Source organism: Ambystoma mexicanum, chromosome 1q, assembly GCF_040938575.1.
Source record: "Ambystoma mexicanum isolate Mex_15411 chromosome 1q, UKY_AmexF1_1, whole genome shotgun sequence".
Taxonomy (NCBI): Eukaryota; Metazoa; Chordata; class Amphibia; order Caudata; family Ambystomatidae; genus Ambystoma; species Ambystoma mexicanum.
Window position 1 is genome coordinate 679882718 of NC_090922.1, and position 23086 is coordinate 679905803.

Below are 23086 nucleotides of genomic sequence, written 5' to 3' on the forward strand. Positions count from 1 at the left end.
CAATCCCGGACTGCGTTCGTGCCCTTGCGTTGTAGGCCTTGTGCATTCCCTCACAATCCTAGACTGCGTACGCTCCCTTGCAACCCTAGGCCTTTCTTCTCCACTCGGCCGTGCATGCTGCCAGCCCCTCCTTCCCCCTTTCCTACCCCCTTCCCCTGACCTATTTTGTACTTTCTGTGATTCTGTTCACCATGGTTGTTGCATTCTTTCCCTCTAGGTTCCCTCAGTAGTTGTTCTTCCTTTGTGGTGTTTTACTACCATGGTTGCTTGCTTACATATTACTGCCTGCATCCCTGCTGTTCATTCTTTCTTCTATGTTCCATGGTCGATTGTTCTGTTTTTTGACATGTTGCTTCTCCTGGATGTTTGCTTACATTGTATTGTCTGCATCCCTGCTGTTCATTCTAGGTTTCCTGGTCGATTGTTCTGTTTTTGGCCTTTTTTGTTTTTCCTTGGTTGTTTGCTTACATTGTATTGCCGGCTTCCCTGCTGTGTTAATTTTGTGCTTCTAGGTTCCATCAGCACCTGCCTTGTCTATTTATTGCATCTGAGTTTCAGTCATTGTTCTCTCTGCTGTGTTCCCCTCCTCCTTCTGTATCCCCCGTCCTACTGTTCCCCCTCTCCTGCCTGCCCCCTAACAAACCCCGACTCTCCACTATCCCTTCCCCCTACCCTGCCCTCTGCACCTTCTGTGATGTTCTCTGTTCCTCCTATCTTCTCTAACTGCTTTTCTATGAACTATGATATCCTTCTCACTAAGTCTAGTAGGAAGAAGTTACAAAGGGATATCTTGGTCTCCAAACCAGGCCTCCCTATTGCTGACAGCTACACCAGTGCTTCCTCCAGACAGACCCTTAACGAAATCCTCTTTGTCGGTCCCTATCCATGCATATGGACCCCCCCATATGGTCTCTGTTCTCTCTCATTTTTCCTATTCACCCATTAATAGTGTCCCCCAGTGGGAGGCAGCCCTGCCCCCTTCCACTCCTCCAAGATGTGAATTAATTTTTACCTAAACAGCACCATCTTGATCCAAGGCCCTCAGGCCAACCGCCCCCTTTTTGATAGATGCTTCCTGCGCCTTTCCTCTCCTGCTGTTCCTTCTTTCCACTCCTCTGCCTCCTCCATCCTCTGCCACCTCTATGGCTGCCACGGGTGCTTCTCCGGTCACCCAGTCGTCTCCCTCTTCTGCCACACCTCTGGCACCCACCTCCTCTTCCTTGGCTACCTTGCCTTCTCCTCCTTCCCCCTCTGCCCATCCTAGGGCACCTTCAACACTTCGTCAGGGCATACCTCTGACATGTAACCCTCCACGGAAGTCCTCTAAAGGGGGCAACTTGCTCCACATTGCCACTCTCAACTCTCGCTCAGCTGTCAAACACTCCTTTGAAATCTGCCGTCTCCTGGAAGAGCTCGATCTGGATGTTCTTGGTCTGACCGAGACATGGTTCACAGCTAGCTCTGCAACAAGCTTTGACACTGTCCTTCCTCAAGGCTACAAGATCCTCTCCATGCACAGGACCAACCATCTCCGTGGGGGTGTAGTCTTGATCTTCCCGGAGTGGACCCCTGCTTCAATCATTCCTATACAGGACTATTCCTCCTTTGAATGCCTGGTCTGAAGACTCTCTCTCTCGCCAGGCCTTTCTCTCACTATGGTCAGTATCTACCAGCCGCCCGGCCAGGTGGCCTCCTTCCTCTCTAAGTGGGCAGATCTCTGCTCCTCCCTTCTCGCCTCTGCCTCTCAACTTCTCCTCCTCAAAGACCATAACATTCACTTGGATGCTTCTTGTCCTATTGCAAGACTCTTTTTTAAACTCTGTGACTCCCTCTCTCTCTCTCTATTATTCCATCTGGCCCAACTCAATCTGAAGGGCACACCCTGGATGTTCTGATCTCCTCAGACCTGCCCCTCTCCAACGCTCTCACCACTCCTGTCTCCTGGAGTAATCACTTTCTCCTTTCCTCCCATCTCAGGCCAAGCCAACTCCAGCACTGCCACCTACCTTCTCGGTCATTCGACCCATGAAGCGTGTGTCAGTGGAGGCTTTTGCCACTACTTTCTTGCCTCCTTCTGCACCTTTGGCTGACTCACACCCTGACACAGCCCTTTCCGACATTCATCTTTCTATCTCTGACACTTTTAATGTACTTGCCCCTGTCATGAGGATCGGCTTGAAGCTCTAATCCAAGTGCAACTCCTGGTATGACTCCAACCTCTTCACCCTTAAACTCAAGGGCAGGGTGGTGGAGAGGAAGTGGAGAGCAACAGGTGCACCCTCTGACAAACTGCCCTGCCACCTGCTCCAAAGGCAGTAAAGACTCTCAGTCCTCACCGAGAAGAGAGCTCACACCCAAGCCTGTGCCTATGTGGCATGTAACAACTCGGCCAAACTCTTCAAAATCTGCAAGGAGCTGGCCAATCCTGCTGCAGTCTCTACTGCTCCTGTTTCCTCCAATGACCTCTCTATGGCCTTGGCTTCTCATTTCATCACTAAAACTCAAGACATCGTGCCCACCCTTTCTTTCTCTTCTTCATCCTCCTCCCCTCCTGGCCTTCTTGTGACCGGCTCCCCTCCTTCCTTATCCTCCTTTCCCTTCTTTACACCTGATGATTTTTCTAGACAAGTCCGATCTATAAAAGTCTCATCATTACAGATTCTTCCCTGTTCTTACAGAACCATCAAGGACCACATCGAAACCCTTGCTACAGCCTTGGCCAATTTCTGCAATCAGTCGTTTGCCACTGGAACCTTCCCCTCCCCCCCTGAAGCACTCCCTTGTGCACTCCTCTTAAAGAAACCCTCCTTCATTTCTGGCTAACTATCGCCTGATCTCTATTACCCCTTTCCTGGGCAAACATCTCACAGCTTAACCTTCATATTCACTCTGTTGGTTGTCTCCATGATAATCAGTCTGGCTTCAGAGCAGCTAGAAGCACGGAAACTGCTCTCCTGGACATCCGTGAAGATCTGCTCTAAAACCTTGATTCTAACCTTCCTTTTGTCCTCATTCTCCTTAATATTTCTTCTGCTTTCAACACTGTCAACCATGCCATCCTGCTCAAGCGCCTCCGTGATAACCTGGGTATCACTGATCAAGCCCTGGCCTGGCTGACCTCCTTTCTCACTGAACAACCCTCTCAGGTCCAACTGGGGTCCTTCCTCTTTTCTATCTCTCTCTCTCTACCTGTAGTGTTCCCCAGGGGTCTAACCTCTCTCCCTGGCTGTTCAACCAATGCATGGCACCTCTTTCCCACCGTATCACTGCTCTCTCCTCCAACTTTCAATGTTATGTAGATGACACCCAGCTCTCTTTCAGGCTCCCCTCGGCCGCCTCTACTCCTTCTCTCATTCCTAACTGCCTGCAATTCAGGAGTGGTGTGCTGCCAATGATCTCTGCCTCAATGCCAAACAGAGAACGGAAATCCTCCTCATTGGAACACCAGCTCCCGCCTTTCCTCTCTCTCTCTCTCTCTGGCTGCCCATTCTTGGTCCTCTTCCTGCTCATGTCTGTGAGGCTAAAAACCTTGGGGTCATCTTCAATTCCACCCCCTCCTTCTCTCCTAACATCTCCATCGTCTCTGAGAAGTAAAACTATCAGCTGCATCTCCTCAGAGACAGTTTTTCCTCACTTACCCCCAGAAGCTCACTGTCTCCAGAGCTCTGGTTCTCTCAAGGCTGGACTTCTGCAACAGCCTCTTTCTAAACCTTCCAGCCTCTGCTCTCCGTTCACTACAACCTATCCAAAACAGAACTGCTAGACCTATCCTTGGCCTCTCTCCAGCTCTGAAATCTCTTTATTGGCTTCCAGTGGGGGCAAGGATCAAGTTCTAGACCCTCTGCATTGTCCACAAGGCTTTCTGGGTCCTGGGACCGCACTGCATCCAACTCTCCACCCACCCACCACCAACTCTCTGAGGGTCAGTCACTTTTCCAAGTAGAGAGTTGGAGGCACATCTCTTTCTTTGGCTGGGGCCTCCATCTGGAACAGCCTCCCTGCCTCTCTCAAACTTGAGCAGAACCATCTCTGGTTCTGGAAGCAACCCAAGAGCTTCCTCTTCTCTTCCACTTTCTCTCTTCCTCTCCACTGCTAATGACCCTTCTGTTCCATGCACTGTTAACCTTGCCACCCTCTGAACTTGGGCCCAGGTCCCTTCCTGTCCAGTTGCACCTCATACTGCCTCTTGCCTCCCCCAGCAATTGTGGTCTGTATCTGTAACCCTACCGTCCCCTCTCTCTGCACTTATGAGCCATCCGCTGGCTGCACTTTCTGATTACCTGCACTGAGTCACCCGCTGGCTGCACTTTTGATTACCTGCACTTCTCCACCCCCTTTGAACTTCTCCTCTTCCCCTTCCCTCTGCCTTTTGCTCAATCTGAATGACACAAGGCTTAGTAAGATTGTTGTTTTGTTTTGTTCTCCCTCTGTTTCCCCTCCTTGTCTTGTCGCACCTAGAAACATTTGTGTACAGGTGTGTTATACATGCCATATCATATCATAACAACTCAAAGAGGATTACACTTATGCCTATCTGGGGTAGAGACTGCCCAAAGAGCCCATCCATTTGGTGAAGACAAGTACTTCCAAGGAGCATGCAGATGCTCACCCTAACTGCTTTAAGGTAAAATGTGACGTGATCTGCTGGAGTGCATACCTGTCTGCTGCTGGACACTTGTAGGATCAAAGGATGCTGCCTAGGAGCTCTCTAAAGAAGTTCAAACTTCTTTGAGTAGTTTTGAGAGCTCCAAATTCCTTCGAGCCACTGCCATGACTGAAAGTAGCTGCATTTGACATTCTCTTAACTTCAAGACTCTTCAAACACCTTTGAGCTATGCTGACCTGAACATTGACTGGCTGTTTCAAGCTTCTCCAAGCCATAAGCTGTTGCCACTTTTTTAAAAGCTGAATCTTTGGTTTACTTGCATCGAGAACCCATCAAACCTTCAAGCTATGTCGACTCAACATTGCCAGCATATATAAATCTTCTTTTAACCACATTACATTCTGGAATCCCATCGAGCCAGTTCACCAACTTAAAACCAATTTAACACCCAGGAAAGAGTTCAGAAACCCGGTTCCACGCTGTTGAGATAGTGAAAGAAGATACGAGGTATACATACATTAGTTGTTCTGGACCCATGTTCTTCTTCAATGGGCCCTAGTGAAATGTAATACCCCTTTTTATGCTTTCAAAAAATATTTTTGAACTTGATTGAATGTTATACAAGACTATTTACCGGTAGATCCCTTTTCTTCTATGACCAGAGTACCCTTTTCTCACAAAGTCTGCATTCCATATACATCTCATACATACATCGTATAGCCTGCCTACTGTAAAGATGCAGAGGAGGTATGCCATTCATGTCGTCATTTTCATATTCATGTCTGATATCACTTCTGTTCTATTAGTTGTGTGGGGCAGAGTTAGAGCTGAGAATTCCTTCTCATAATTTCTCGTGAATTGATTTTTGAATGCATAGATCACAAATCTGTGAGGAAAGAAGCAGGAACTGCATTTAGGTGCAGATGCAAAATTCAAACTATCAGGAATAGAAAATAGTAAGGAATGAGCTAAGGAAAATCACTAAAAAAATAATTACATGGTCAGCTTTTTCCAAAACAAGGGCAAAAGAGTCGATCTTTCGGACTTCGATAAGAAAGAGATTCCAAGCACGGGAACACTGATTGAAAAATATCTGTCTCCCCAGTGCACAACATGGGAAAAAAGAATGGATAACAGATTTTGACTAGTCAATCGAACGGAGCCAGATGGACTGTGTGGAGAAATGTTGGATGCCAGACTGAGGGTAGTACCATGAAGATACTTGAAAATCAAACTTAGGATCTTAAAAGGAATCTTCTGCTGGACAGGAATCCAGTGAACATATCTGTGACATGGAGAAATAGAAGCAGATCTAGGAAAATTGTGGAGAAGTCTGCAGCCTTCTGAGTAACCTAGAGACATTGAATCTGACCAACTGGAATGCCCAATAATAGACCTTTGCAGCAATCCAGCCTGGAATTGACCAGGGTCCCTATAAATGAATGGTCTGATTTAGCAACAAGAGGCAAAATGAGTCTCAATAATCTGAGTTAATACTAAATGTATTTGAACGCTTCACTAACATGTGTCTGGCAGCCTAGATTTGCCTGCAAGAAACAACCTATGTTTTTAACCTTAGTAGAACAAGTGGTCGAAATATCAAACATGGTAGGAAAGGGAATCACAGAATGGAAACTAGTCATTCTATTTTCTTTTTGGCCCAAACACAATGACCTCGGTCTTAGAAAGATTAAGCTGGAGTTTATTTTCAAGCATGCCGTGTTTTATTTTTTGCGCACACGCTAGCACCTGGTTAATGGCTTCTGGAGGGTTATTTAGCCTAGCACAAATGTGCGTGTCATCGGCAGAGGAGTGCAATGCCTTCTGCCTGTATTTCTGGGGGCAGTAGTCATTGCCCTACACTTTCTGATTTATGGTATTCAGAAAGTGTTTTGTCACCAACTTCTGTGCTGGACTTTCAAGAGATGTGTTGTTTTCCACTGCCTCTTCAACATCAAAAGTGTGTGAAATAATGTGATGCCTAATTTGAGAAAATCGAGAGCTGAGATCATAGCACTGTACAGGTGTTTTATTGTAGAGTCATGTGCAACCAGCATCTAGATCTGGAATGAAAGTATTTTTACACCCAGCTTTTTGAAAGGTAGACCAAGGAATGTCTGTGTAAGCCACTATGTCTGAGCAAATTAAGACAAGAATTGCAGATTCGGGGGATTTTATTGTTTGTTCTGTACTTTACATGTATATAGTTTTGGACAATTCTTAGGATTTAGAAAGATTTTGGATAACCATTGCACTGTGTGTGCATTTTGATTTGAATACAGGAGGTGCTGGTCATTAATTGAAGTGTTGGGATCAATGACTGCTGCAAGTAGAATGAGAGTTTGATTTGCCATCATTGTTCTATTGAACATTTCAGAACCTATACCCACAGGCGGCACCAAGGGGTGGCCAAGGGTGGCCACAGCCACCCTTTTAATAATGCTGGCCCCCTCACTGGCCCGCCTGCCTCTATTTATTTATTTATTTCATTTTATTTTTTGCCTGTTAGGCGCTTATAAAATAAGAAATACTATTTCAAAGGGAGGGAGTAGGAGTGGGAAATACATTAAAATACATAAAACACAATACTTAAAAGCAGTGGGGGGAAAAGAAAAGAGGACAAACCTACTATGCCTTGAGAGTATTCAGAACGTGCAAGTGCAGCAAGAAGGAGGGCAGGGGGATAAGTGCTGGGGAGTCTGAGCTCATGGGTGAGCCACTGATGAAGTGCTGGGAATGTTGAGTTCTACACAGCCTGGAGCTGCGAGGGGTGTAAGTGTGAGCCTCCAGTGCAGAGGGTGTAAGTGCAAGTGCAGAGAATAGAGAGGAGCTGGGCCGATTGGGTGCAGGAGGTGTAAGGTAGGAAGGGTCTCCCATGCCCCCTTCATTCCTACTATTGCACACGATATATGCTCATTCCGAGGTTGACAGCGCACCTCTGGCCAAGGTGTGGGTAGCCATTGAATGACACATAACGGTGCATGCCTAATGAGCCAGGAGACTCCGTTTTTTTTTTAACTACGACTCCATTTTCTACTAGGCCACATGTAAAAGCTGAATGCCAGCCTGCACCACTCCCCTTCATTCTCCATGCGCAGCCAGCATTCCAGCCCCCCACATCCTCCCCTCTGCCGTCTCAACGGCTGTCCTGTTCACAAGGAAGCTTGGGCACGAAGTGTAGCGAGCTAAACACTGCCTATCTCCTCTTCCTTTGAAATCATTCCCCTGTGTGTGACCAGGCTAGAGCCTGGCCCTGGAAAAAAACATCCGTCTCCACAAACCTGCCTCTGCACTGGCAGACCCCTTCTAAAAGAAATATAGACCACAAGCCCCCTAATCCTACACTACTTTGATGTAACAGTTGTAAGCCCCATGCTCTTGTGCCACTCCAGCTCACCCCATATTACTAATCCCACGGAGCCATACATTCATCTTGTACTAACAAAGAGTGAAACACCTGCGTTAGATCCAAGGAGATACTCAATTAATGTACTTTTGAAGTACTGTGTTAGATAAGACACCTGGACCAATGTACCCTTACCTTTTGTGGTTCAGGTCAAATCTTCAAATGATATATATTGTGTGTTGAGACTGATGTATGACACTAACATGTGTGTGGCCAAAGGGCAAAAGTTAGATAGAATGAAATACAGCAACGTGGACATTGCCTGACCCCGCACACCTCCCAGATGAGCCCAGCTGACCCATGTGCTTCAAGAAGTTACAAATCGAGTGCGGACCAATCCTGGCGCAAACTCCCCACCTAACGTATAATATCCAGTCCCCTTGGCCCAAAGAGCACAACATACTGTATCTCATATAGCACACATCCTAAATGATGTGTTTTTGTAATATAATGTGTATTTTTTGTGTTTTGGGCAGAGCGCTCTCGGAGTAGCAGAGTCGTCTCCGTGCCCCATTTTGAACTTTATATAAAGTCTTGTCTTTTGCATCACTTGCAATTGGTCCTGGTCTCATTCCCTACTGGCGTGTGTCCACTAGTGTCTTTTATTTGGTTGTCTTATTATAAATTTGGGGAATACCAGCTTTCATTTGGTGACCCCGATGCAATAGCGTTCTTTTGTTCTTTTGGTACAAGACGTCCCCCGGCCACAACAGCATGATCCAGGGTTCCCCCATCAAGGCTGCCAACCTACAGCAACTGGTACCCTTAGAAGTGCGCACAATAGGACAGAAGGTTCAATGGGTCCCGGCTTTGCAAATACCTAACCGTACCGCATGCTGGAGCTGGGTTTGGCCATTGAGTGTGGGGCGGCACCTTGACAAACTGGGTCCGGAGGCTCTCGGATCAAGATGGACACATGAGTAGCAATTACGAGAGATCCTAAAAGAAGGTGAGGGTAGCGGGAAGGGAGTCAGATTGAGGTGTTCTGGGAATATCTGGTGGGGATAAAAGCGGGGGTCTTTTCTTTACTTCTCTTTTCTGCATATGGCCATTAGGTTTTTTTATATAGAGATGATAAGGTGAACAGAGGTACAGGAACCTAGCTCCTTGAGGGCCTAGAAGGTGGCACCGCATAGTACTATCTCAACTAGTACAGGAGATTAAATGGTGAAAAAGTAAATAAAGTATGAGTCTTGTGTAAGGAGAAGATTCGGAATAGTGTTTTCTATTTTTCCTCTCTTCTTTTTTGTCTTTGAGGGGGAGGCCCAAGAGGGACCAAGACCGGGGTGAGACTTTGGGTAAAATAAGGGAATGGGGGAATAGGGGAAGATAGGCAGGCGGGATCTATGTTTTAATGTTTGTGCGCCACGTTTAGTTTAATGTTACATGATCAATGTTGTGTATATCAAACTGTGCGTTATATGTCAAGTGGCCAATGTCTTGTTCTATTTTGGTTTGAATATGACAAAATGTGGTAATTGAAGGTCTAAGAAAAAGTATTTTGTGAAAAATATTGTTATAAATGTGTTAAAAAGCTCTTGTTTCCTAAGAAATTAGTTAAAATTGGTTTTAGATTGTCCATACTTGCACGCATACTCCAAATGTTGTAATCAAGGCACGATGGGGGTGGAAACACCACTTATGCATATATACCAGAGTTTACTGGTGTATAGTGAAAAAATTAAGAAATACCACAAACAGGAGCGTACAGAAATGTAAGGGGAAGGTATGCCCCAGGTATGGCCTGAAGGTAGGTCATCTGATAAATCAGTGTTAGTTATGGTAGCAACATACTTAACCATCAAATACAAAGGAAAACAGCTCCAAAACAGAAGAGAGGTGTTAGATTTGTGAAGATTATTCAAAGAGATACCCCTGAGCAAAAATAAGAGCCATGGTTCATTGCCCCAGGTGACAAATAACAATGTGACAGGGTAGGCGAATAAGGAACAGGTAACAGAGCCAAAAATGATATACCCACTGCTGACGAAACCTGCAGAAGGATATAGTAACCCATGTATGTACCTAAGCCAAGTACACCGCCCAATTCATCAGCAACAGCCCCACCCCCTTACGATCCAAAAGGGTTGTTTCGACAAATGTGAACCCCTCTGAAAAATATTGAACAAATAACACAGGATTTAGAGACATGATTAACAATGACACAAGCAGAACTAACACGGCTTAGAGGGATATGTGAACAGAGCACACCCTTACAGAGGAGCGAGCAGACCTGGTCACCACAGGCGTCCGAAGCCCAAGTAAACATATTGGGAGAAAACTGGAAAAAGGGGGAGATCCTTTTCCGCATTAATAATGCCCCAGCTAGAATAATACAATTGGAACAAGGGGAGCAGCAGGCGAGTATGAGACAGGAGACCATGTCATCAGAAAGGGAGGAGGAATACTGGAGCGATCTAGATGAAGAAGAGGAGGGGGATGGAACAGGTGAAGTGTCACTGCTTAGAGGATCAGCACTTGGCGAACAAGGGGAAGATGAAGAGTGGCATCAAGGGAGATTGAGAAATAGAATGGGAAGGGTGGCGGTAGCACGAAAAAAAGGGAGGAAGGGTGAGTGCGGGAAAAGGGAAGAGCAAGTTACAGATGCCATAGATACATAAGGGAGCAGGGAGGCTGCATTATGTCCTGTGGGCGCAAAAGGACAACGCCAATCTACTGAAAACATTGCCTCCATTTTCAGGCGGAGCGAGTAAATGGATATACGCATTTGAGAAAAATACAGCTGAGGTACCCCTGGCAATAGGAGATGTTAAAAGTTTGCTGGTATCAGCAGTGGGCGATCAGGCTAACATGGTGTGGGCAGAAGCACGGTTCCCTGGGGTCACACTCGACTGCGACCGCCATGATGGAGCATCATTTAACACAGTGAGAGACCCGGTATGGGATGCATTGAGAAGCACATTTCCAGACACTCCTGATTTACAGTCAGTAATGCAGTGTACGATGGGAGAAGGATGCTGCAACTTACATTCTTCTGGTGCAGGACATGTGGAGGGCGGAAACAGGCACGGCTTGGGATAAATCCACCTCCCTGTTTTACTTCATAATTAAGAGAGACCTCCTAAAGGAAGTAAAGAAGGCACTGGATAAAATTGCTGGGATGGAAATGCAGAGCATCATAGTACACCACTGTAGGAGGATCAAAGAGGGAAAAGGCGATATTGCAGAAAAGGTTGGCAGACAAAGCAAAGTTAGTACAAACAAAATTGATGAAGGTCACAGCAGTAGCTGCTGCCCACCCCACAGAATGACAGGGAGATGGGCCAATAGCAATACAGGCACGAATGGTGGCAATTTGGGCAGCAAACAGGCAGGAGCAATGGGTTGGCAAGGAACAGTACAATGGGCCACAATGGCAAGGAAGGGCCAGAAGAGGAGGACAAGGTGGGTACAGAGGGCCACAAAGAGGGTATGGAGGCCAAGGGCCCAGAGGGGGAGGGCAAGGAGTGTGCTGGAACTGTGGTAGATGGGGCCATTTCTCAAGGGAATGCCGCAGCTGCCCTATGGCACCTTATCAGAATGAACAACAGTATGGTCACCCCACCCAGGTAGCCCCTACGGCCTGCCTATGGGCGGATATAGACACGAGGAAAAAGAAGACCCCCGGTATGCGTATGAGCACAGAGCACCCCCAAAGGGTATGCAGCAATACCCACTGCCATAGACTCACATGACACCCACACTTGGTAACCCATTTGCCACCAAAGCAAATTGCGCACCAGCACCATTCAGGGGGGCAGCAGTGGTGAGCGACAATGTTTTCCACAACAATGAGACAATGAGACACCCAGCATAGGACATCCCACAGAGAAAACTTGCCTGTCCAGTACTATCAACAACCCTCCGCACAGACGAGGAACCACTGGTGGGGGCGGAGATAGGAAACAAACAGTTCATCTTTATGGTGGACACTGGAGCAGAAAAATCGTGTCTAAAGGAAGGCAAGTTTCCACTCTTGGATCGAAAAATGGAGATGCTGGGGTTTTCTGGGGCAGCGCTTGGAGCATGATACAGGATTTAAGGCCTCTCAATGATGTCATACTAAAGGAGTTCCCACTTGTCCCAAACCCAGCATCCATTTTGTGTAACATCCCAAAGTCTGAAACATGCTTCACTGGGGTAGACTTAAAAATGTGTTTTTCTCTGTACCACTGGACCCCAAATCTCGATTCCTAACAGCATTTACCTTGGAGGGAAGAGATACGAACATTGCCGGTTGCCTCAGGGATATTGTGAAAGCTCCAAGTATCTTCAACAGAATACTCCATGAAGACCTCGGGAACATTGACACAAAGAGTACTATTATTCATTACGTTGAGGATTTGTTAATTTGCGGAAAGAATGAGTAGGAGTGTAGGAATGATTCAGTAATATTGCTCACGTTGCTCTCCCACAAGGAGTACAAAGTAGACAAACAGAAATTGCAGTACTGTCTAACCGAAGTGTTATATTTGGGACAACTGATATCAAAAGATGGCAAGAGAATCATGCCAGACAGAGCAGCAGTGAGCAAGCCCAGAACAGTAAAACAAATGCAAAATGTCCTTGCCGTGTGCAATTATTGTCGAGCATGGATACTAGACTATGCAGCATATACGAGACCCCTATTGCACGCATTAAAAGAAGCACAAATAAAACACCACTCTACAGTGGACCCCAGAAATGAGTACAGCTTTTGACACACTCAGAGTTGTTTTCAACAGCACCAGTTTTAGCAACCCTTGATTATGACCAGGAGTTCTACTTGTTCTCACACTGTGATGGAATGTTAATGACAGCAGTACTGACACAAAAAACATCACTAGGGCACAAGCCTTGCATCTGCCGCATTTGCAATTGAAAAAAGTGCCACCATTGTAATGGGATGTTCAGTGATGTTGTTCATTGAACATTCACTGTGCCACATACCAGGGGAGGATCATAACATGCCCAAAGCAAATGAGAATGCCCTGGAGGAGGGAGAGGTATATTTCATAGATGGGTCAGCATCAATAAACTCAGAAACAGGAGAAAAACACGTAGGAGCAGCAGCTGGAAGATGGGGAGTATTTGACAATTGTACAGAGGAGATTACCAAAACACTTTTCAGCCCAAGCAGCAGAATTGGTAGCGCAAATTGAGGCCTTACATACAGCAAAAGGGTGTGCAGTAACTATTTACACAGATTCAGCCTATATGACCACAACAGTACAAGGGGGTTGTCTCGATGAGGGAGGAGGGGGTTCAGGAGGGCAGATGGGACGACGGTACAACATGCTGAGCTTCTGATAGAGCTAATAGAAGCATTACCCAAACCAACAATGGTGGCCCTGGTTAAATGCCTGGCCCACACGAACAGTAGTGACATGATATCCCTGGGAAACGCAGCCGCGGATGCTGCCACCAAAAAAGTAGCTTACTTAGGAAAGGAAGTACAAAGAGAATTCATAATAAAAGGAATTGTGGAAGAAGGGAAATGTGAGGGCTACAATTTGATGCCAATAACACAAATAATTGATTTACAGAACAGGCTCCACCAGAGGAACAGGAATTATGGACAAAAGAAGGTGTACACAGTCATCCACTGACCTCGTCTGGTGACAAAATTGTATAGGAAAGGTAGTAAGGCCTGTAGAATTACTAGAGATAACATTTCAGCAGTTACACTTTCCCACACACACAGCAAAACAATACATAGCTGCAGATATACAGGAACATTGAGTGTGCCGGGGTTACAGAAACATGTGGCACAGCTAACGATAGAACGTACAACTTGTCATACATACAATTCAGGAATGACTCTGAGAACATTGAGAGGAACATTGCCCCGCCCCATTGGAACATTTTGTCAACTGCATATTGATTATGCAGACATGGGAGAAAGGTATAATGGAGCATGATATATGATTATGGTGATCTTCCCCTTCTCCCGTTTGTTTGTAAGTGGGACCCTGCGCCCACCGTGGATGCGAAATACTCGGCAAAGTTTCCGGTAAGGGAATTGTTTTCCCGGTGGGGGATTTGTGACGTCATACACTCCGATAATGGGATGCATTTCGTCAATGACTTATTCAAAACAGTAACTGCACTGCTAGGGATTACCCACAAACTGTGTTCGATTTATCTACCACAAGCTAATGGGGTTGTGGAAAAATCAATGGCCTCCTTAAGAGCAGATTGTCAAAACTATGTCACACCCACAATATATACTGGGTGTACTACTTGCCGTTGGCTCTATTTGAGTTAAGAAACCAGCCTAGCAAAGACCACCACTTGTCACCCCATGAAATAGTGACAGGGGGGTGCATGCATACCCCTATATCATCTTTAAGGTGAATGTCAGATGCACACAGAACAGCTACATTCCTGGGTGAGGAGTTTCAAGATTACCTGAGAAAATTGACTAAAGCAGCAAGGATCATAGCAAAGCAAATAGCTCCACCCTTTACACGAGAAAATGAAAGTGACACAGTAACACCAGCAGGACACAGTCCAAATGTACACCTAATGCCTGGGCGGATGGTATATGTGCGCAGTTTCATACAACAATGGAATGCTCCACGATTCCATGGCCCATATGAGGTTATATATTGTACGCCTACTGCAGTAAAGGTGAAAGGGCTGAAATACTGGATCCATCTATCGGACGTACAAAAGGCACATGAGAGTGTTGTAATGGAAGGGGATCAAAATGCTGAGGAAAGAACAACACAAATGTAGTACTAGCATTCACACAGAAATTAATGATGCAGTGCTAGATAAAACACAGAAATATTAGCAGATGTGAAAAGAAATGAAATATATAAAAGAAAAATGCATGTAATAAAATGTATATAAAGACATTGATCCTGCAGGTAGTGGAGCACCCATGTTCGTAATTAAACTCTCTCTCTCTCTCATGACTTTCCACCCTTCCAGTATATATGTTGACTATGCTATAAAATACGTTCTATGAAAAGTATATATAATTTGAGTAAAATGTACAGTAAAAAGAAAATAGTGTATGCTTAACAAAGCGGTCTTCAAACTTTTTATGCCAAGGCCCCCCTGAGCAAACAATGAATTTTTCAGGACCCCCTGCCCCACCCCTCTGTGTTGGTGTTATTTTTTTCATCTGTATAGCTGTAAAATGTGTGATGTCCATACACGAGCACACTGGATTGCTTTCTATATGAGACTCTGACGAGCATGACAATCAAAGAACTTGCATCACATTGTAAATCCACTAGGCCAGTGGTCTTCAAAATATTTTGGCCTGGGCCCCCCCCCCCGAGCAAAATCTGGGAGGCCTACTTTCATCACAGTGGCTGGACTCCCTCATCCCACTCCTACCCAGTCCCTGGGCTCTCCCCACACCATCAAACACCATGGGCTCTCCCCACCCTGATCCCACCACTATCCCATGCTTCCCACCCATCCTGCTCCCACCACAGTCCCTGGGCTCCCCCATCCCATTCCCAACACAGACCGAGAGCCAGTGACGGCTCGTGAATTTTTTAAGTGGAGGGGTAAAACTATTTCCCCCAAAAATGAAATAGCGACTGAGCGCAGTGAGGGTGTCTGAACGAATCGAGAGGGGTTCTGGGGGTTTCTCCCCCGTGAATTTCTTTACAAAATAATGGGTTAAATGTTGCATTGTAGATATTCATTAAAAAATAAATGGGTAAATATTCAAAGAGTTTGCAATTGCTGCTAGGGGGGCCCAGAGGACAGGCATTTATGATAGATGTCCAGCAAAATTATACCATGCCTGTCCCTTGGGCCCCACTAGGCCTAACACAATCAATGTGGTTATGTGTGTATGCAAGGCGCTGGGGTGCCAAGGGGGAAAGCATGCCATTTTTGACTGGAAATCTGAGATAGAAAGCCAGTAAAAAAATACCATCCATGTCCCCTGGGCTCCACAGCACCTCAGAAGGAGAGCTGATTTTGGCAGGTCTGTCGGTAGCAAAGGCATTTAGGCATTTTTAAAATGCCTTTGCTGTACAACCCTCCTTCCTCCCTCTATCCACCACTTGCCAAAATCAGCTCAACGGACCAAAACAAACACACACACACACATTCATACAGCAATCGCTCTATCATTCACACAAGCATCCATCACCATAAACTCACACATAACACAAGAATTCACGCATCCATACACAGGTTTCAATAAAAAAATGAACATAAACATACCTTCTGCATTGGCCTGCATGTGGGTGCTGAAACACGCTGTTCCAGGCTGCTCTGTCCGTATGTGCGAGGAGGCGCAGGAGCTCCCCCTCGCACATACAGACATGCATTGCCCCAGCCAGCATATCCAATGAGCTCTGCAATGCTGGCGAAGCAAAACGCCCCAGCCTTGCATGGCTCAGTGAGAATGTGTGACTGGGGAATGAACTGAACTGTCAAAGGGAAATAGGGTTTCCCTTTAACAGTTCAGCCAGCCCAGGAGCACTCCCTGAGCTGGAAAAAGCAGCTGAGGGAGTGTTCATTGTTTCACTGGGCTGACTCCTTAGCTCCTCCATAATGGGTGAGGGGGCCACAGGCTCAGACTGGCCTACAGGGCAATGCCTGTACCAAAAATACAAGATGCTAGTGTTGGCCAGGTAAAATGGGCAACCTTTTGGCCAATGTGGGCCAGTTTTATGAGTTACTTCACTATGCAGTTAGTAATTTTGACCATTGTTTAACACAAAGCACTCCCTTGGGTAATATTCAAACAGTCTGTTAATGAATAACCATTTACAACTGAGGGCCACTTTTTTATTGGTGCCTGAGACAGTGTCATGCTTCAATCCGACCATGTGAGCCGCCCCTGCTCATTTCTTCCAATCTAAAAACAAAGTTTATTTTTATTTTTATTGTTTTACATTTCATGCTGGGCTCTGGTGGCCCACAGGGATGCGGCTGCGGCCCCCCACATGGTCGAGCCCCACAGTTTGAGTAACACTGGCTTAACCCAATTGTGTCTCACTCTATAGGTTCCACAATGGCAGAAGCGAGGGACCTCAATGCCAGTGACTCAAAATTAGATAGTCATAGGAGAAATGTGAGCAATACAAGAATGTACTCTTTCTAGTGTGGCCTTTGCTTTTCTGCAGTATTTTTTTACATTATTGTTTGGTCTAACATTGTATTGGGCCATATCTTTTATATCTACTGACATAAAAGAGGGGGGAGGAGGAGTAAAAATAACACAAGAAGGATCCCACTTAGTATGGGATGGTTTTAAGCTAATATGAGCTCACAAAATCCCTGCCAATCTTACGAATATACATTAAAAAAAAAATGTTATAGCCCCATTGATTGACTATTCGACAACTGGCCATCTGCCGGAGCATGAATTCAATGTGTATGACATGAATGAGCCCAACCCTTACGCGTTTACATTGCCACATGTTGATCTCTACACAACCACACAACCTACCTCAAGTTGTGATTATGTAAATAATAAAAAACAGGCCCCCACCCAAGCATATGACAAAACGAATGGGCAGGAAAGTGAGGGGAGGAGTGCAAAGATAATGGCTGGAATTTTCCTGATCCGATCCCAAACATTATTAGAAAACTAAAGTGGTCCAGGGGGGAGCAGGAGGCCCAAAAGGGAATGGAACAGAAAAGGCATGACGAATATCATGGTTTGGGTTTAGATGCAGTGAAAGACCCACGCCACCCAGACCAGGCTAACAAATGGTATGCAGACATGAGCACAATGGCAAAGCAAGCTACTAACGAAAGCTGCTATGTGTGCTCCTTGATACCCCATGCCTCGGGACCCCTAAAGTTGTTATCACAGGAGACGCCTATTGTGGAGGCTCAGTGTCTAATCCATCTTGCACTGTGTAGAATTAAAAGCACCTATCAATCTCACACCATTGCACTACAAATGCTGCAGAATGAAAAGACTTCTTACAACAAACAACAAGGAGTTATCTGCATCAGGGTGCCATTTTCTGTCATACAAGGGACTATGTTTTCCGACAAGTGACAGGAGGAGCAAGTGACATGCAAAGCAGAGGCGTTGTGAGGTCTATTGGACGAAAAGCTCCAATGGATCAAAGGCACATGTACTCCAATATGATCTCAGCACCTCACCAGGCTAACATGGGTAATGGCTGTCCAGAAACCAATCAAGGTACAACGTGAAATAGCATTCGAACTGTGCTTCCACAGAGAAGGAAAAGTGCCCCTAGACACAAACAAGAACTGTAGCAAAACACTCATCATACCAGACGTGAAGAAAGGAACAGCTCTGCTAATGGACACTTACTGTGTATGCGACAAACAGGCGTATCTGCACCTTCCACCGTCAGGGAGGGGCACCTGCACTCTGGCAATGCTGCACCCAGCCCTGATGGTGATATCAGAAAGCCACATTTGTGGGGTGAGGGTGCCAGCAAAGATGTCCCAGGCACCCCCGTCAACGACCGAAGAACCCCCTGCATATAACGTCCTATCGGAAGAAAAGCTGCAAAGCAAAGTATCCAGAAAACGGAGATCATCAAACTATAGCTCCGCAGAATCCTCTGAACTCTTGGAGCAAATACCCAATAAATGTACGTCGTTCACATCAGCATAGACTTTCTTTGCGTCCCTCGTTCCAAGCATCCAAGCTCAAGCAAATGGGAAACGGATCCAGATAATCCGCTGGAAACTCATTCAGCTCGCCAACGAAACAGAAGAGTGATTGAATGTCATCAAGGTGGAATTGAGAGCCCTGTGGCTTAAGACCAGGCAGAACAGTTACAACCTGGACCTTCTAACAGCAATGGACAGTGGTATTTGGTGAAAAATCAGCAGTACATGTTGCACTTTCGTACCTTCTGCCGATGCGGACAATGGGACTTTATCCGATGTTATAGCAGCAGTGCACAATCTCAGAGAAAGAATGAAGGATGAAGGTGGAGTGCAGTCCAGCACATGGTTCAACAAACTGTTCGAGTGGGTCCCGTCATGGCTTGGGATGGCTGTGATGCTGCTGATACCGATCATTGTCTTTTTCTTACACATTTTTTGTGAGTGCCAACTGACACTCAGGTGCTGTGTAAAATCCATTCCTAACAATGCAATGATGATGGTGACAATGGGCAATGCAGCAGGGGTAGTACAGGTAACACACGAGGCCCAGGTTCAGACTGGGGAAGATTCAGAACCGAAATACAGGATGACTGTCATGTACAACACTGGGTACATTGTAGATCCACTTTATCACACCACAATCAAGGAGTCATATGAATTAGAATAGTATGACGAAGTATGGGTAGATCTGGAAGGGTGCGGGGGCTGCATATAAATGACTTGTAGCCCAGAAGAATATGCACAGGGAGGGTAAACCTTCAGGGCGGTATGTCGAGCCTGGATGCCAAGAAAGGGAACTCCGGCTTGGGATCAAGCAGTAGCTGAAGAGAATGTGCAGAAACGCTTGGCAGATTTACATTATTCATTACTTAAGTAATGAAAGGGGGAAAGTAAGGGAGGAAGGGTCTCCCAGGCCCCCCTTCATTCCTACTGTGGCACACAATATGCTCATTCCACGGTTGACAGCGCACCTCTGGCCAAGGTTTGAGGTAGCCATTGAATGACACATAATGGTGCATGGTTTATGAGCCAGAACACTCAATTTTGTGTTAACTACCGACTCCATTTTCTACTAGGCCACATGTGTAAGCTGAATTCCAGCCTGCAACTCTCCCCTTCATTCTCCACACACCGCCAGCATGCCAGCCCCCACCTCTTCCCCTCCACGGCTGTCCTGTTCACACGGAAGCTTGGGCGCGAAGTGTAGCGAGCTAATCACTGTATCTCTCCTCTTCCTTTGACATCACTGCCCTGTGTGTGACCAGGCTAGAGCCTGGCCCTGGAAAAAAACATCCATCTCCATAAACCTGCCTCTGCACTAGCAGACCACTTCTAAAAGAAATATAGATCAAGGAGATACTCGATTAATGTGCTTTTCAAATACTGTGTTAGATAAGATACCTGAACCCATGTAACCTTACCTTTTGTGGTTCAGGTCAAATGTTCAAATGCTATATATTGTGTGTTGAGATTGATGTATAACACTAACATTTCTGACAAATTGGGTGGGGAATGACTATAATGGGTGCGCTTAACTCATTCAAAATGTATGTAGTCAAATGCGGCAGAAACTACACAAAAGGAGCCCCCAGGTTCCTTACAACTGTTGACAGAATGAAGTAATGTTCATGCAGATAGACTGTGCAAAGGACTCAGTTATTCAAAATAAAATGTGTGTGGCCAATAGGGCAAAAGTTAGATAGAATGAAATACAGCAACGTGGACATTGCCTGATCCTGCCCTCCTCCCAGATGAGCCCAGCTGACCCATGTGCTTCAAGAAGTTACAAATGCAGTGCTGACCAATCCTGGAGCAACCTCCCCACCTAACATATAATGCCCAGTCCCCTTGGCCTAATGAACACAACTGTATCCCCTATAGCACACACCATAGATGACTTGTTTTTGTAACATAATGTGTATTTTTTGTGTTTTGGGCAGAGCGCTCTCCGAGTAGCAGAGTCCTCTGCGTGCCCCATTTTGAACTTGTCTTTTGCATCACTCGCGATAGGTCTTGGTCTCATTCCCTACCGGGGTGTGTCCATTAGTGTCTCTTATTTGGTTGTCTTATTGTAAATGTAGGGAATGATGCATAAGGGCCCAGGACACCAATCGCAGCAACAGAGGGACAGTTGGGGAGAGAGGTAGGCAAGGAGGTGGTAAAGAGGAGAGTTTTAAGGAGCTTCTGGAATTTAAGGAGATCCTGCTCAAGGCGCAGAGGGAGGGGGCAGAGTTCCACAGGAGGGAGCCAGCACAGGAAAATGAACAAAGCCCTGCCCTCTGTTCAGCAAAACGCTTTCCACGCAGAGAGTTGGTGTGATCCCTGGGCCCGGACTGTTATGGATTATGCATAGGGATTTGAATTCCAAAGAAGGAGTAGTCCTAGTAGTAGGAGGAGGAGTAGTTGTTTAGGAGGAAGAGTAAAAGTGATTTAGTAGGAGGAGTGGTAGTAGTTAACTGAGAGGCGAAGAAGAGTTAATATCAAAGGTTGGAGGCAGGCCGTAGGGAAAGACAAACATCAACCCCACAGAAGGTTGGCCATTAGGAGTCAATAAGAACAGGAAGTAGAAGAACAAGGTGACTGTGGCATGTGTGGAATTTGGAAAATCGTTGTGAGCAATTGCAAGGCACTGCCCCATTTCCCATTGGAACACTAACCCATTTCGAGAGAAAGGAAAATTAGAAAGCCCAGAGGGAGTCAGTGAGCCTGCCTTTAGGGATAATGTATATAAATTAAGACCAAGAGTTCAGACAGCAGTGATTACTGATCAGTAGTACTAACTAGGGGTTACAATCATCTGGGTTAGGGAGGAAAATCCAAGAGAGACGAGATAGAGGGACATCCCTAGCACCATTTCCCAGACCCAGCGAGGCGGTGCCTTGGACATAACAAAATTGCCAGTGTCAATCTTTGCTGCAAAGAACAGTCCACAATTATAATACAAATCCATGGACTGTCTTCAGGGCTCAGTGTGTTTCTTTGACAATGTGACACCTTATTGATTGAGAAATAGCTTGGTTTTCCAAACTGATTGCACTCACTATAGGTGCAACTATAACACTCTTTTAAAGATCTGCTACTAGTATTATCAAAAACGTCATTCTGACCAAGATGAACATGAAGATTTCCTTTTAGTTTACATGTACAAACTATTGCTATATTTAACAACAATTTGTGCTAATACTTTACACGTTTATCTATTTACATGTTCAATGTTCTGAGCACGCTATTTAGGGTGTGAACATTTTTGGAGAAGTTGCTTTTGGAACAGTGAAGTGTAACCACATTGTGAGTGACAGGTGTATCCTGCTTGTCTGTGATTTACTGTGCATTTTTGGTGGTTGGGATTTGTTATTTTCACCAATATTCTAGACTAGGGAAACATTTACACCTATTTTAGAGTGGGGTTTATCTACACTTTGCAAAGTGGCTTGTTTTATTCGCCTGTTTTTTTCATTGTTTTTAGTTAATCTGAGTTTTGAATAGCATTCTTTGGACCTATTTTATAGGAAAAAGTAACAATACATATTTTCACCTGCTGTAGTTTTCTGTTAGAGGTGGATTTGAATAAAAAGTATATCCAAATGGAAACATACACAGGTGTGGAGGGAGCTCATTCAAAAGTGCTGGTCCACGGGCTAAAAAGCCTGTGCTGCCCGCTCGTTTCCTGTTGAAACGCAGAGTGATCAGACGGCGTCTGTAGGATGACCGGATCAGTCTGGTTGACAAGCGTTTTTTTAAGTGTTAGTGAGGTATTATGGTGCCTCGTTGGTGATGCGTTTGTAGGTGATTGAGAGCGTCTTGAATTTAATTCTGTACTTAACTGGGAGACAGTGGGCTGACTTTTGGGGCTCTGATAAGTGGGCTTGTCTATCAATGTTGAGTGCAGCTTGGAGAGCATTGTTTTGTATACTTTGGAGTTTATGCAGGTTTTTTTCTGATGTTCGGCAGAGTAGGAAGTTGCAGTAGTCAAGTTTGGACTCAAGGATGGCTTGGGCAGTTTCGAGTTGATTTGGAGTAGAGAGGAACTGCTTGCTAGCGTTGATGAGTTTGGTTGCATACCCTGAGGAGGAAGCAATGTGTTTGACATGGCGAGTCATGGTAGTCATGGTGAGTGCATAATCCAGGTAAATGCTGAGAGTTTTAACAGACGAAGCTACTGGAATGTTGTGACCGGTTATTGTGAAAGTTGTGTAGGCATTGTGCAGTTTGGATAGGTGTGCTGGTGGGCCAGTGATGAGGAGCTCAGTTTTTTCATCGTTGAGGCATTGGCTGTGTGCGGCCATCCAGGATTGGATGCTTTTGTAAATGGTATTGATGCAGCATGAATCTATGGGGTAATCTCCTGAGAGGGGTATGAGATTTTGTGTGTCGTCAGCATAGTTTGTGTATGAGATACTGAGGACATCTAGGTGGTCGAATAGGGGTTTGGTGTACACATTGTTTAGATAGACATGAGCCTTGATGGACGCCAGAAGAGGTAGGTGATGGAGTAGCAGTGGCCTCCCCTG